Consider the following 13,943-nt stretch of genomic DNA (forward strand, 5'->3'; position numbering starts at 1 on the left):
AGGGAGTGGAGAGGCTTGGTGAGTTGTATGTGTGGGAAGGGGTGAGAATATCACTTTGGAGATGGGAGAGGAAAATTAGGATGAGGAACTGACAGAGCGCAGAACAAGGGGGATAACGAATGAACTATAAAAATATTAAATATTATATTAAATATATTATTATTATTAACTGAAAAAGGCAAGGATGGACACTAGGGACCCCGGGAAGTTAGAGAGAGAGACAGCAAAAGCCATAGCTGGGGTGTGATTCTGGAGTCAAGTGTCAAGAGATTCTGGGGTGAAGGCACTGTGTAAGGAGCTGGCTGAAGACAAGAAGAGATGTATCAGAAAGGATGATAGAAACATCTCATTCATATATGCTTGAGAAGAAAAATGACCGTTCTTTTTATTTTTTCATTTTCAAGGTCCACCAGCATTGCCAAGCTTTTGAGAAGGAAATAAAGCCACCCTTTACTTTGTTCCCCTTAAAATCGAAGACAGACTGGACTCTGCTCAGAGCCACTGTCAACCCGTGCCTCATCTACCCTCCAATGCATCTGACCTGCACAGAGGACAGCCCTGCAATCCCAAGTGAAACATGACCACTTCCTACCACTGGGCCCTCTGGAAATGTGGCCAGGGTAGTGTGCCTTTAGTTCCTTCTCCAGCTGTGGTTGAGTATATGGAAAGCCAGCAGGGTGAGCACGCAGAGCGCTGAGTGGTGTGAAGGAAAGAAAGAATGTTCAGTAGGGTCAAGCATTTATAAGCAGTAACACTGGATCAGTTGCTTGTTCCTGGGCCTCTCATGAAGTCGCAGAATGTGGTGACCGACCCTCCCCAGCCTCCATCTGACCTCAGGCACATGGTCAGCCTGGGCCAGTGACTGCAGCTGCTCCTGTAGCTCCTCCACTCAAAGTGGTGATACCTGAGCGTGCAGGGAGGCCCAGGTATCTCCTTTGTCCTCAGCCTGGCACATGGACTGCCCCAGGATGTGTAGCCTCCACACCAGGTGCACAGTAGCACACAACCACAAATGCACTTCTCGCAGGCTGGGCCCCGTGAGTGTGTGCAGGGTCTTGGGGTGGCCTGGCCACAGGGTTCCAGAACACTGCCTACAGCCACTGCCTACAGCGCAGGCGCAGCAGGGCCCAATCCCAGCGTTCATAGGGCGGCGCAGGCGCCTGGGCCCTGCACAGGCTCCTGGCAGCACAGGGTCTGGAGGCTGTGGCCATGGATACTGGATGGCATCGGACACTGGGAAGGGCCAGCACTGAGGCGGAGGCTGTGGGTGGCACCAGGTAGAAGGCACTACAACCACCTTTGCGTCAGGAGGATTTTTTGGGGCGCTGGGCTGTAGAAGAAGGGGGCGGTTGCCTTCGGGAAGGGGCAGGGTCACTGGGGAAGAGGAGGCAGGAAAACCTGACAAGGCAGTGGTAAGGGCAGGGAGGCTAAATGGAGCAGAAGGAGGTGACTCCTGGGGCAGGGGTGTCCCTGATGCCTCTAGGCTAAGAAAGGTGGCTGGGCCACTTCTGTAGTGAGGCTGCTTCCATCAGTGATAGTAATCTGTGCACTTCTCGATCTCTCCATTTCTTAATGCAAAAATAATTTCATTATACTCTCTTTCCCTTGGAGACATGATTATATTATTTATTTCTAAGATTTTTTTTATACGCAGGTTCGTCTTTTTTATTGTTTTCAGGTTGGGGCTTATCAGTGCCACCACATCTCAGTGACAGTTTTCAATTTTTTTTTCTGTCTTTGCAGGCTTCCAGGGCCAGCACATGTCTATGGCATTTATCTTCCAACTTTGTGCTTCGTCTAGCAGGCTGTCCTTGCAGGTTTCTGGGCTAGAGCTTCTCTTTGCCCTGCATCTGCTGCTCAGTCTGGGAAGGTAGACCAGGCTCTCAGAATGCCACTGCGTTGTTTTTTCTAGGGGCCAAAGCAGGCTCTTGTCACAGGCAAGTGCTGGTTTCTGTCAGGCCCGGGCATCTCAGCTCCTCTGCTGCACCAGGGAAGTGCATTAAAGCTGTAGCCAGAGAGAGAGCTTTGGTCAGCTCTGCACCCTCCAGCTCTTTTGGCTCATGAGCCTCCAGTTAGAGGAGCAGCTCTTGGGAGGTACACTGAGGGTCCAGTAGAAGAACCCTTATTTTGTCCTCTTCAGTTTATTACTATGTTTGTTTGTTTGTTTTAGAGCAGCCTTTTCCAATGCCTGTTTCTGGTTCCCTGCGTCTTTTCTAGGAAACTGACTTCTATCCAAGAGTTCTCAAGCCCTAAGGCTGGATTCTTGCTTCACATTCAGTGCTATTGGTGATTACTGCTTTTACCCAGTCTCATTGTTCCAGAATAACAACTCTTAGACTTAATAACTTAAATGTTCATCCTATAAGCACTTGCTTATTCACAGATTAGTTAATAACTCATATAACTTCTTTATTCTAGTCAATATCTGACACAGTTTTGGTTACCTGTCCTCAGTCTGATGAGTCTGACTTGCCTAGATTTCAGAGTCAAAATAGTGTTCTTGCCTCTTTTCCAGGATTCATTCATTCATCTCACTTGCTAGTGTTTCTCCCTTCAATTTCCTGCCTCAGCCAATAGAACATAAGCTGTATATTGTCAGGTGATGTGTGTACAGAGTATGCGGAGGGTCTGTCTACAAATAAGCTTTGTCAAAGCTATATTCACAGGCTTCTGAATCTGTGATCTGGAGTAAGAAAATCCATGGAATGTGGAGACCTTGGCCCTCTCTAACCTGAACCAGTAACTATTTGTTCTGGTCCAGAGTCTTGCTTCTAATGTGCATTAAAGGACCTCATTGGATTTGAAAGCTAGAAATGAAATGAGTCTTCTAGATTATCTTTGGAATGAACATACTCATCTTCGGAGAAACACTGAGGTGTCCTTGGACTCCCCTCCAGTCTCCTGTGCTGCATCTTCACCACAGGGCGTTTTGCAAAACCACTGAGTTGACCCCTTTCAGATAGGAGAATGGAGTTTTAGAACTCCCGTGTAAACTTGTGAGATGATTGCCATTAAGTCAGTTTTTCAGGGAATATGAGGATACCACCTAGAGAACTGCTTGAGCCTCTGTCCTGCATTGGGGGTTCTCCAGTTATTTCTGTCTCTTACTTTCTGAGACACTCCTCCATTTGTGGGACAGATCTCATTCTGAACCAGATATCATTCTGTCTTTGAGACAAACATAAACCAGCTCATAAGCCCTGGTGGAGACTGAGGGACCAAAATAGAACAAACACTCTATCTTGTTCCCCAACCCTGGTTCTGGTCATATTCTTCTTCAGAGACAGGACCTATCAAGCAATGGACTAGGGTGTTTAGTTGTTTCTCTCTTGCAAATCTCTTGCTTATTCTCTTAGTGTAAATGTAGTCTCTCAGGCTTACTGCCTCCTTGTGGTAACATAAACCTTGTATGAGAAGGTTGTACCCTTCATATGATCTTATCAAGGCCTAGAATATTTTTCACCTCTGAGACTTACTTTGTCATAAACTCACCCCTTCATCGTTCTCTCTGATCTCTCTAAATCTCTCAGTAAACCTGATTCCTTTTCTTTTCTAGCTATTCACTGCTCTCTATTAAGTAGTCCTCCCTTTATTCTTATGAGAATGTGTCATATCCTATTCTGTCAAATGCTTCTCTGAATCATCACTTTTTCTGCTACTCAGCTATATATAACTTTCAAGCTTAGTGCTACCTTCTACAACATTACCTTTGTCTTTTGGGATTAAAGATATGTATTAGAGGTTAATCATATCAGTACTAGGAAAATGTTTTACCAGGAAATATTACAACCTCTGATTTCAGTGTCTAATCAAATATCCTGCAAGAATTCATGGACAGAGGGAGTGCCATTCAGCTGTTTGTTTTCCTTGTTTGTACACTATGCCTGTGATCAATGACATGGCCAAAACCATGTTAGGGGAGAAATGGTTGGTTGAGTTTTAAAAGCATCACAAAACCCTACACTGAGTAAAAAGTCAAGCAGAAAGGAAGGCAAGAAACATGTAAGAAATTTTCTCATCTGCATTTTCTCTCTGGTTTCATTTAGCTTGACTTCTTATATGACCAAGAACCACTGCTTAACGTTGCTGCTACCCACAATGTTCTATAAGGACCTACCTCATCAACGGTCAGGAAAAGAGCCCATAGATATGACCAAAGGACAAAGAGTAGAGGTAATTTATTTGTTGAGTTTTTTTTCTGTCCTTTCTTCTTTTGTGACAAGTTTACAAAAACCATCTACTAGTCTTGATTTCTCTCAATGTGAGTCATTTTCTTTTTCACTAAGCAGACTGAGAAGAGCCCTTGTTCTTTAAAACAGTGGATGGGCAACAATAGCCTTCTACTTGGTGTTTGCTTGTTTGTTTGTTTGTTTGTTTTGGCAGATTTATGGTTGGTTTTCCTCGTAAATATAGAAGTATGTCGGAAAATGGTACAATGATTTCTTATTCCTTTCCAAAATGAAGACGGTTTATGATTGTGTGTTGGACAGTTCAGAAGCCTCTCTCTGAGGAAGCAGGGAAGAGAAACTATCAAAAAGAAGGGAAGTCCTGTGGGAATTGACATCAGGAAGTGCCATGGAGTCCACTGTGGGAAGATTTCCCTTTTTCCTCTACCCACTGACCAAAGGGTTTACTAAAACTCAGCTTCTGGCCATTGTTTGGGGATTTGTTCTTTTCGTGCAACCACCTGGTGGCTGTTTCCTAAAGTTCTTACAGCCACCTCACTGTCCCTGACCCTGTTCCTGGAAGTTCCTGCTTCTAGCCTGCTCTCCCATGAAAGCACCATGGGTGCCATCCTGACCACTGCCACCTTGATCTCCTTCAGAGTGTCCTTCCAGCTCTGACTGCTGAGTCACAACAGTGAGCTGACAATATCTAGAATCATGCCAGGTCTCCAGTATTTCTGCACCTGCTTCAGTGCAGACATCCAATGGGACTCAGTTTATTTTCAGGCGCGTCACCCTTATCATCAATGCTCTCCCTAGCTTCTCCTTAATTTCTTTCCAAGCATCACTAACAGGGGGCATCTCAATGGAGCACTGCAGGAACAGGGTTACATAGCACCCTTATGAGTTGATTAGGAAGCATGGTTGATAGATGTGGTCCCTGATATGTAGGCCTGAGCAGCTCCCGGGCCTCACAGCTCCCTTCTCATCAATGAGCTTCTCATCTGACTGCATGAAATGGCTAGTGGCCATGATAGGCACAGAATCCAAAAGCTTGATGGCATCTTTGCTTAGAGACATTTATGATTTCTGTTGTGGAAGGAACACCTATGTGTCCAAATTTAATTCTAGCTTTCTGCTCCACTTGTGCTAAGTCTTCCTCTACTTTATGAGATAAAAGCAGATGTTACTGCAGCTTTCCTGAACTGCAATAGGGCTGCCAAGTCCCCAGAGATGAGTCTCTAGGATGCCACATTCCCACATCAACCATAAGCCCACAGCAGGCCTTCACAGGAGAAATTTGCTGTCTGTCCAATTCTTCTCATTAGGGCCCACATTTTTTTTATTGGATATTTTATATATTTACATTTCATATGTTATCCTCATTCCTCCTTTCTTTTTCTCCAGTCCTCCTGCCACTATAAGATGTTCCCATTCCCATCCACAAACTCACACCTCATCACCCTAGTATTCCCCTACACTGGGGTATCAGCATACACAGGACCAAAGGCTTCTACTACTATGGCTGCCAGACAGGGCATCGTCTGCTGCATAAGTGGCTGAAGTCTTAAGTCCCTGCATATGTGCTCATTGTTTGGTGTTTGAGTTTCTAAAAGATTATGAGGGCCTCTGTGGTTGATTTTGTTCTTCTATGTGGTTGCAAAACCCTTTGGCTGCTTCAGTCTTTTCTCTTATTCCTATATGTGTGTCTCCATGCTCACTCCAAAGTGTGTGTTCTCAAGGTGGTCTCAGGTCAATCTTAGTACCTCTCAGGGTATGAAATCAGGATGTAGACTTAGTATGACTTTGAGGTCCTTGCTTAGCTACCTGCTGCTCTCCAACACCAGAGGAAAAGTGACTAATCATGTAATAGCCAGGAAGAATGGTTGAGTAAGAGGCATGGCACTGTTGACTCCCAGAGTATCATCCTTAATAGGACTGCTGCACTGACAGGTTTGTCTTCCAAGAGCAGAAACTCCAAGGTTAAGATATTCCCCTGACACACTATGTCCAGCTCATAGGTAGGAGAATAGATTCTTGCATGCCCTGGCTTCAAAGGGAAGAACGTGATGCTGGCAGCCAATCACAGAGCTGCCTAATGCTTGTGAATTGCAAGTGAGAGATGCAGCTGGAACCATAGGTACCAATGGAGGCTCAGTCTGCCATGCCACATTTCTGTTTAGTCTGAGCAAAAGCCCATCTATTCAGCTGTGTGGCTACATAGCTCATGCTCCCTGGCACATGATCTCAATGTGTGCCCTACACTTCTCCTGTCCTGTCAGCTCTCCTGTACACTTAACCAGTCCTGCCCCTTCCAGAGATCCCCCTGTGCCAGCCCTGTGCCACTTCCTGTGCTGGCAAGCTATCTATTCTTTGTTCTGTTATAATTTAAGAAGACAGGTAAAGGTCCTTCATGGGGCAGCCATTGACTGTACTGTCCTTGGTAACACTGTGGAACTGAACCTCTATACAGGGGCAGAAGTGCTCTTCCAAACTTGGGATATGACACCTAGGCTGCATTTGGCACACAGATCTCACCCTCACACAATCCCTCCCATTTTCCTATTGATTTCATCCTAGATGTGGTGGATGGAGTGATGCAGTATCTCCTGGACCCACTGCAGTACCCTCAATGTACTGCTCTGCTGTCATGCACTGTCATTCTCTAGATGGAGACTTTATTTGGTTGACAGAGAGCATGACAATCACAGCACTATGGGTTAAAGAGGCATTAATGTGCCTATATAAGTCTGACATGGTTCATTTTTAATGGTATCCTCTAATTTATAAATTTGGAATCTCCCAACAATTCTCTGTAAGTTTAGTATTTCTAAATCCAGGGCCTATAATTAATTCTGTAAAATTCCCTTGTCAGACAACTTGTCCTTGGATTCACTCCAGTGTGGTATCTACCCTATTTTAGGTGTGAGATTATGAAATTCATTGTGGTGAATCTTGAAAATATCACACTCTGAGCCTTGTTCCCAGTCAAGCAAGTGTGAAAAGTGTCAACAAGCTCAAAGAACAAAATGCATTTTTAATATCAACTGTGTGTACAGCCCATTTCCAGCCCCTTAAAGGGGTAAAAGAATTTCTGTCTCATGTGTCAGGTTTGATACCATCAGCACAAGACACTTCCAATGTCAGAACAGGAAAAGTACTATCAAATGAGGTATAAGAGCAGGAGTGTGGATACCTGCACACAAGAGTCCTGAAAGTAGTATCCAAAAAACACAAGTTTCACAGTTGGAGGCCTGGTTTCTACAGAATCCTCAAGAGGCTTCTTCTGTGGAGAAGAGAATTCTCCCTCTTATAGGAATTGAAGGTGTCCTCAGACCTGAGACTGTCAGCCTTTTTATACTACATGCCTGATGAGATTTTTGTCCCTGCAATTTTATCCTGTGCATAAATGCTTTTAAAATATTTCCCAAAGATATGCTTTGTTCTTATGGTCACCAGGTTTCTTGGCTGTAGTTCATCTTCTAAGCTTGGCCACATCAGCTATTACTTTGGGTTCAGTATGAAGAGGCTGAATATGCTGAACAAAATGAAGAAGCTCCTGTAAATTGAGGAAAAAATGATTTTCTTGCAGAAGATATGTTCCAGCTCTTTCCCACAAGTTTGTGCACCACTAGACTTTCTAGAACTGTACCAGTGCATAAGAAAATCCTCACTCACATCTATACTTCTCCCTCTAAGCTAATGTCTGAGCTAGTTGTAATTTCAGAATAATTAGAATATCTCTGAAGTGTTAGACAAGGAGATGCACAAGTACTGAAGGAGACTGAGATGGGAGCTTGTGGGTCATGTCTGCCCTATGTCAGTCAGGATTTTTTTGGGAAAAGTTGACTTCTTCCATAAAGCTACTCAGGAGGCAACCCAGATGACCTGCGGAAAGTGACAGAAGTTCTGGTGTTGTCTACATGCTCTTGTTCTTCACAGCCTGTAATGGGAAAGAGCATGAAATCTCCAGGCCTTTGTTTTCCTCCATACCATGGGTCTAAGATTGGAAACATCCAGACAGGGGTGTGTTCTCATGGACACACCAAAAGTCTAATGTGGTCAGACAATGACTGGGAAGCAGGTGTGGGAGAGCTTCAAGAATGGGGTAAGGAACCATAGAGAATGTGAACATCCTGACTATTTCAAGGGAGAGAGACAAACACAAGCATAGCTTCAGGGATAATATGCCGAGTTACATAAAACATCACCTGTGTACCGAACACAAGCAAAGAGACTCACATGTAGATACTTCAGAAAACCCAGAAAAAGACTGTTTTTTTTTTTTTTTTTTTTTTTTTGGAGAATCAAAAGGTAACAGGCTGGAACCCAAATATAACACATCCTGGGGTGTAGTTGATGTCCAAAGATTCTTCCTGCATTGCTGCAAAAACATACAAATTTTACTTCTGATGAGTTCCCATTGTACTGAGCACAGACAAAACTTAATACAACAGATACTTACTTTTAATGTGAATGTGTTTTTTTTCATTTCCTAGTGTCAGGGAAGCATCATGTAGAAATGGTGAGACATTGCAGATATGCCATCCTCCAGACATGTCCTGCAGACAGCTATGTTGTTAAAGACACAAGGAGGGTCTAAATGCCCCAAAAGATTTCAAGTAGATTTCTTACCTCCTTTATGCAAATGGGATGTCTAAGAACCATTAAGAACACTTACTTAATAGTGCAAGTGTGGAGAACATTTCACTACAACTTGATGAAAGTTTTCTGGAATCTACTCATCATGGACATGCAGATACTCATTGCTCCAGAGACTTACAGACCTCTACCCTCCACCATAACTGGCTTACATGGGCCTACAGTTGTCACTGCAATCCCAGAATGGTCAGGGCTTGATGGAATGTTCATTTATGATGATAAATATTGGCATGAACTCTGGAGAGATCACATGACCTGGTTATACCAAAAGCAGGGCTTAAAATGGAGACACAGCAGGGTTGATAAAACAGTATATATTGAGCTTCCTAACTTATCTACCAAGAAGTAGAGAGAAACTTATTCACTAGATTGTGCCTTTGACCAGCAAAAAACAATATGGTGCTAGTTGAAAAGATGTGAGTGTTCAATGAGGAGCAAGCAAGCTAAGTGTCAAGTTCTTATTCTTTGCTGTCTTCCATAGTAGAGCAGTGTATGGATAAAGCATGACCACTTTTTACAGATCGTGTATACATGTTCTGCCTTACTCTTCTCAGGTACCTTAAACTAAGGAAAACCCCACAACTTACTCAGCTTCTATTTTGGGGATATGCCAGCAGACCACTCATCGCAACATCATACAATCGAAATGTCCCAGATTGTTGGGGAAGGCTGGTTCTGCAAAGAACAGAGCAAGGTATAGAGTAAGAGGCAGCAAACATGCATGACAGAAAAGGAAGCTAAATGCCTAAAAGATGATAAGTTAGCTAGAAGAAAATTGTTATTCATAACATATTGTAGTAGCATCTGCTTTATCATATTTGTGGAAATTGTAGATGCTATTAGAATTTTCTTTTAGTCATTTGTAAACTGAAATCCTGAAGTGAAATTCTTTGGACACTGGAAGTCTAGCCACAAGTATAGTCTTTTGCTAAGAAAAGTCTAGGCTTCCCAGTACCAAGTGAGTTCTTCAAACTTCAAGAAAAATCTTCAGCATCACACATTTGAAGCTGTCTCATGATGTTAACTGTATATCAGACAAGACAAGGGAAACGGTCTACACAACAAGCAACTGAGAAAAATTAGAAAGCCTGTCACATAAATGCACCAGTTAAATTGTTAGAAACCAAAAGGAAACATCTCTAGGAAAGATGAACAAGATGCAAGTGAGCAAGTACAAAAAAATCAGAGCAAGTTTTAGGGATAAGGTAATTTCTCAGCAGAGCAGGGCTTGGGGTCATAATACCTTGGGGAAACAAAAATGACACTTTCCTAAATTCATGTTTTCGGTAGGGTTTTAAGTTGATCTTCATGGCTGTTCACATGAATCAAACAAATAGTAAAAGCATACAATGACAATAATAAAAGCACATGGCTCTTCAGGTGACATCCTCCACAAGAACTGTTAATAACAAGCCAGATTTACTTCCCCCTAGAGACTATGAAATCTTAGAAACACTATAGCATTTTGTGAATCTAGAGAGCATTTTTGGTGTCTGGCAAGAATATGCAGTAAGTGGATGCAGTTCTGCATCATAAACAGCATCTGCCTCTAAACCAATGATCTCTCTATCTTAAATTCAGAGTATTCTAGGATTTCAAGAGAGCAGAAAGAATCAGAGAGGTGATCTACGGCTCCATGTTGGGAAAGAAGAAGTAGAATATCTTATGATTGATCATGCTCATCTCCCAGTATGAGCAGTAGTGAACCAGCTCATATCTGTGGGAAAAAGAGACCATCTCTTCCCTAAGATTTAAAAAACACAACACTCTGCTATGAGAGTATGGGTCACTGAAACTTTAGAGGAATCCCAATGCCATTGCTTCATGTTTCTAGAGGATATGGTGCTCACAAGTCTTCCAGTCGTGGTTTCCCTGTATGTGGGTCTGAATAGCTAAAATTCTATAAAGATGAACAAGGCAAGATCTTCACCTCTGAAATTCTTGAAAATGTCAGCTCTTCACATAGACCATAGAGAATTGAGTGATGGTTTAAGTTCTCTGTGTAGTTTGGGGGTGAGACATGAGGTGATAAAGATGCCCACATGGCTCACATTAAAGCCTGCTGTGACAGGCCTCATTGTGATGTTGCCTCATTATAGAGCTGCAGAAACAGTGGACATGGCCAACATCTGCCCAGGTTACACAAGAGCAAAGCCTGCTCTGACAGGTCTAAATGTGCATTAAAACAGGATTACTCAAGAATTGTTATGACACTGGACATGACTAAGACCTTTCCATGTCACACAAAGGGAGAGATTTCAATTGAATGACATTCAGATGGTGTGCCAAGGTGATGTCTGTGAGAAATACTGAGCCAGGTTTGTTGGAGTGTGAGAGTTGTTTAACAAAGAAAGCAAGGGGGGGGGGGATAGATCTTGAGTCTGTCTCATGACAAACAGGTCTTCATATGTGTGTCTTTCCTGTGAGCCTTGATGAGATTCTGTGTTGTCAAGGCAGTTGTCCTCAGGAGAGACCTTACTCTACCCGGCTTTCTTTTTTCTCAAATGACATAGTTTTATGATCTCAGTCATGTACAGAGATGGGTACATATACAAAGACACAATAAATATCCTGTCCTTCCATATATTGCCAATTTTGTATCATTGGGATGTTATTCTAGCAAGAAATCATACCTGGATGGCATTTGATAGAGATGTATGAGAAACATCCCTTACAGCAGCTTTGGTGAGAGTGGTAGGACTTGTCATGTGCATCTATGTTTCCAACCTCACTTGCTTTAGGATATGGTATGAACAAAGCTTCTGCTCTAGGTTCAGAGACCTGAGAGTTTTACAAGAAATAGACATTTTCCAAAGATGCCCTCTGAGAACAGAACCCCGGAACATCAGCTATGTGTGGTATGAGATGCAGGACTCTGCTCTACTTTGTGCCCTTACCTCTCATAGTTGTTTGCAGTCTCAATGTCTGAGCATGGAAATCTAGGTTATCTATGGTAATCCTCTTACCTGCATCTACCAGATGAAGGCTGTAATAAGTTTCCCTTCTGTATTTATGGGTATCACATATGAAGGGTAATCTAAATTTGTATTTGAGATCTGTGGTGAGCTTCTGAGTACCTCATGTCATAAGCCACGCTAACTGCAACATCTTGACTCATCTTCAGGGAGGTAGCATGGTGCTTATGTTTTAGTGATCCATAGAAGATAGATTTGGAACTATTTATTGGTAGACTTCAGTCCTATTTTCTTCTGTAGACTCACTGTCTACATGGTTTTCATCATGGCAGAGGCACATTATTCCATTAAGAGGTTGTTCTTTATCAACAGCCAATGAAGATCCCATGGAGTACAGGGCCGTTTTTCAGAGCTTCCACAGTATAATGTAGATTCTGTGATAACAGCCAGACCTTGACCTTCACTCATTTGACGTTCACTCCATCTTCCTCACTTAGTTCAGGATACTTAGGCAGGCGTGGCCTTTGGGGAGATAAGGTATATTTAATGTTGAAGGTGGAGGTGGAAGGCATAACCATGACCCATGATGGGTCAACATCCTGCACAAACGCCCTCCCCTAGCTTTCTGGATCCCCAGCTTCTGCAGAAGTTTTGTTGACACTAACTAGAAAGGAATAGAAAAGTTTCAACTGTGAAGCTAGGAACTCTGACATCAGGAACTACAATATTGTAGGGCTGTTCAAGTTTTAAGTTCATTTTCACCACTGAGTCAAGATTAAGTTTACTGGCTTGGATTTCTAGTAGTTAAATATGAGCACCTTGTGTATGGGCTCTGTGTCCCTGATGTTGGATTTCCCATTTTTAAGTGTTACAGATGAACTGTTTTACCCATAGAAAATTCTGATAAAATAAATATAGGCAGAAAGGACAGGGAAAATAAAGTAGAATGCTAAGATCCAGTAAGACTTAATGTTAGAGAACTAAGCTGAGAGTGTGGGGATTCCGAAATAAACAACCAAGACAATTATGTGGGAAATAATAGACCCCATTGTCCTGACTGGATTCCAAGGAAGAACAGCACAGGTGTGGGTGAAGGCCGAGACTCCCACAATTATTTCCCCAGCATGTAATGGCACAGTCACAGATTCTTCATTTTCTTCCCTTAGAAAAACTTTTCCAAGAATTCACAATAAGGTTCAATCCCTGTGACCTATAAAGGGTTTGAGAAATACCGCAGTAGAGTTATTGTCTGTCTTCACAGGCCACCCTGGAAATAAATAAGCTATCCCCCAATTCACACAGACATAGAGAAACACAGAGTCACACACCAAACACAAACACACAGAGAGGAAAAGATTCAGAAAGAAATAGAAACAGATAGAAATGGAGATTTTTAGTGATACAGAAAGAAAGACACACACAGACAAAAGGAATAAAAAAAGCTAAGAGACAGAAGAGAAAAAGAGAGAGTTAGAAACAAATGTAGAGATAGAAACCAAACTGAAATAACAGATAGATGTAGAAACAGAGAAACAGACAGACAGATAGACACAGTATAAAGAATAGACAATGAAAACTAAGTGAGAAAAATAAGTAAACAATTAAAATTCTTAGCAAGGTTAGATGTTCTCAGTGCCCATATAATATGTTCAGATTAGGGTAAGTTCTGTAAGCATCATACATACCTAGCAATACTGAACTGGTTCTACTCAAAGAGGCACAGACTAATAAGAAATGGCATGAAAGGCTGACCACTTTGTTACCTTTTGTGGAAGGAGGGACTCCATAATTGGAAAAGGACCTAGCAGAAAAAAATAGCAAAAGGATCAACCTTGAGGCAAAGAAGCTTGATATGAAATCTTAATCTATGTATAGAAAGAATTAGTCGAGGTCATTGTAGAGACATCCCAGTGATGAGCTTTTGGCTGAATGAAAACAGAGATATGTGTAATGTGGGGAGAAACTGAGCAGGCCAAGGAGTTCACAGTTTAAGATGTTGTCTTTGTGTCTAGATAAAATCAGAATCTGATGCCTTTAGTGTTGAGTCTGATAGTTCTCAGTGTTGGGAGCTGTACTTGCCACTGGGATCACATTTTGCTCATATAACTCTCAATAGAGCAGGAGAAGTGACCTGGAGGGGGGATCTTCACAGAGAAATCCTGTAGATGAAGTTCTCTTGTGAGCATATCTATAGAGGATC

Source organism: Micromys minutus, assembly GCF_963924665.1.
Source record: "Micromys minutus genome assembly, contig: SUPER_22_unloc_2, whole genome shotgun sequence".
NCBI classification, from domain to species: Eukaryota; Metazoa; Chordata; class Mammalia; order Rodentia; family Muridae; genus Micromys; species Micromys minutus.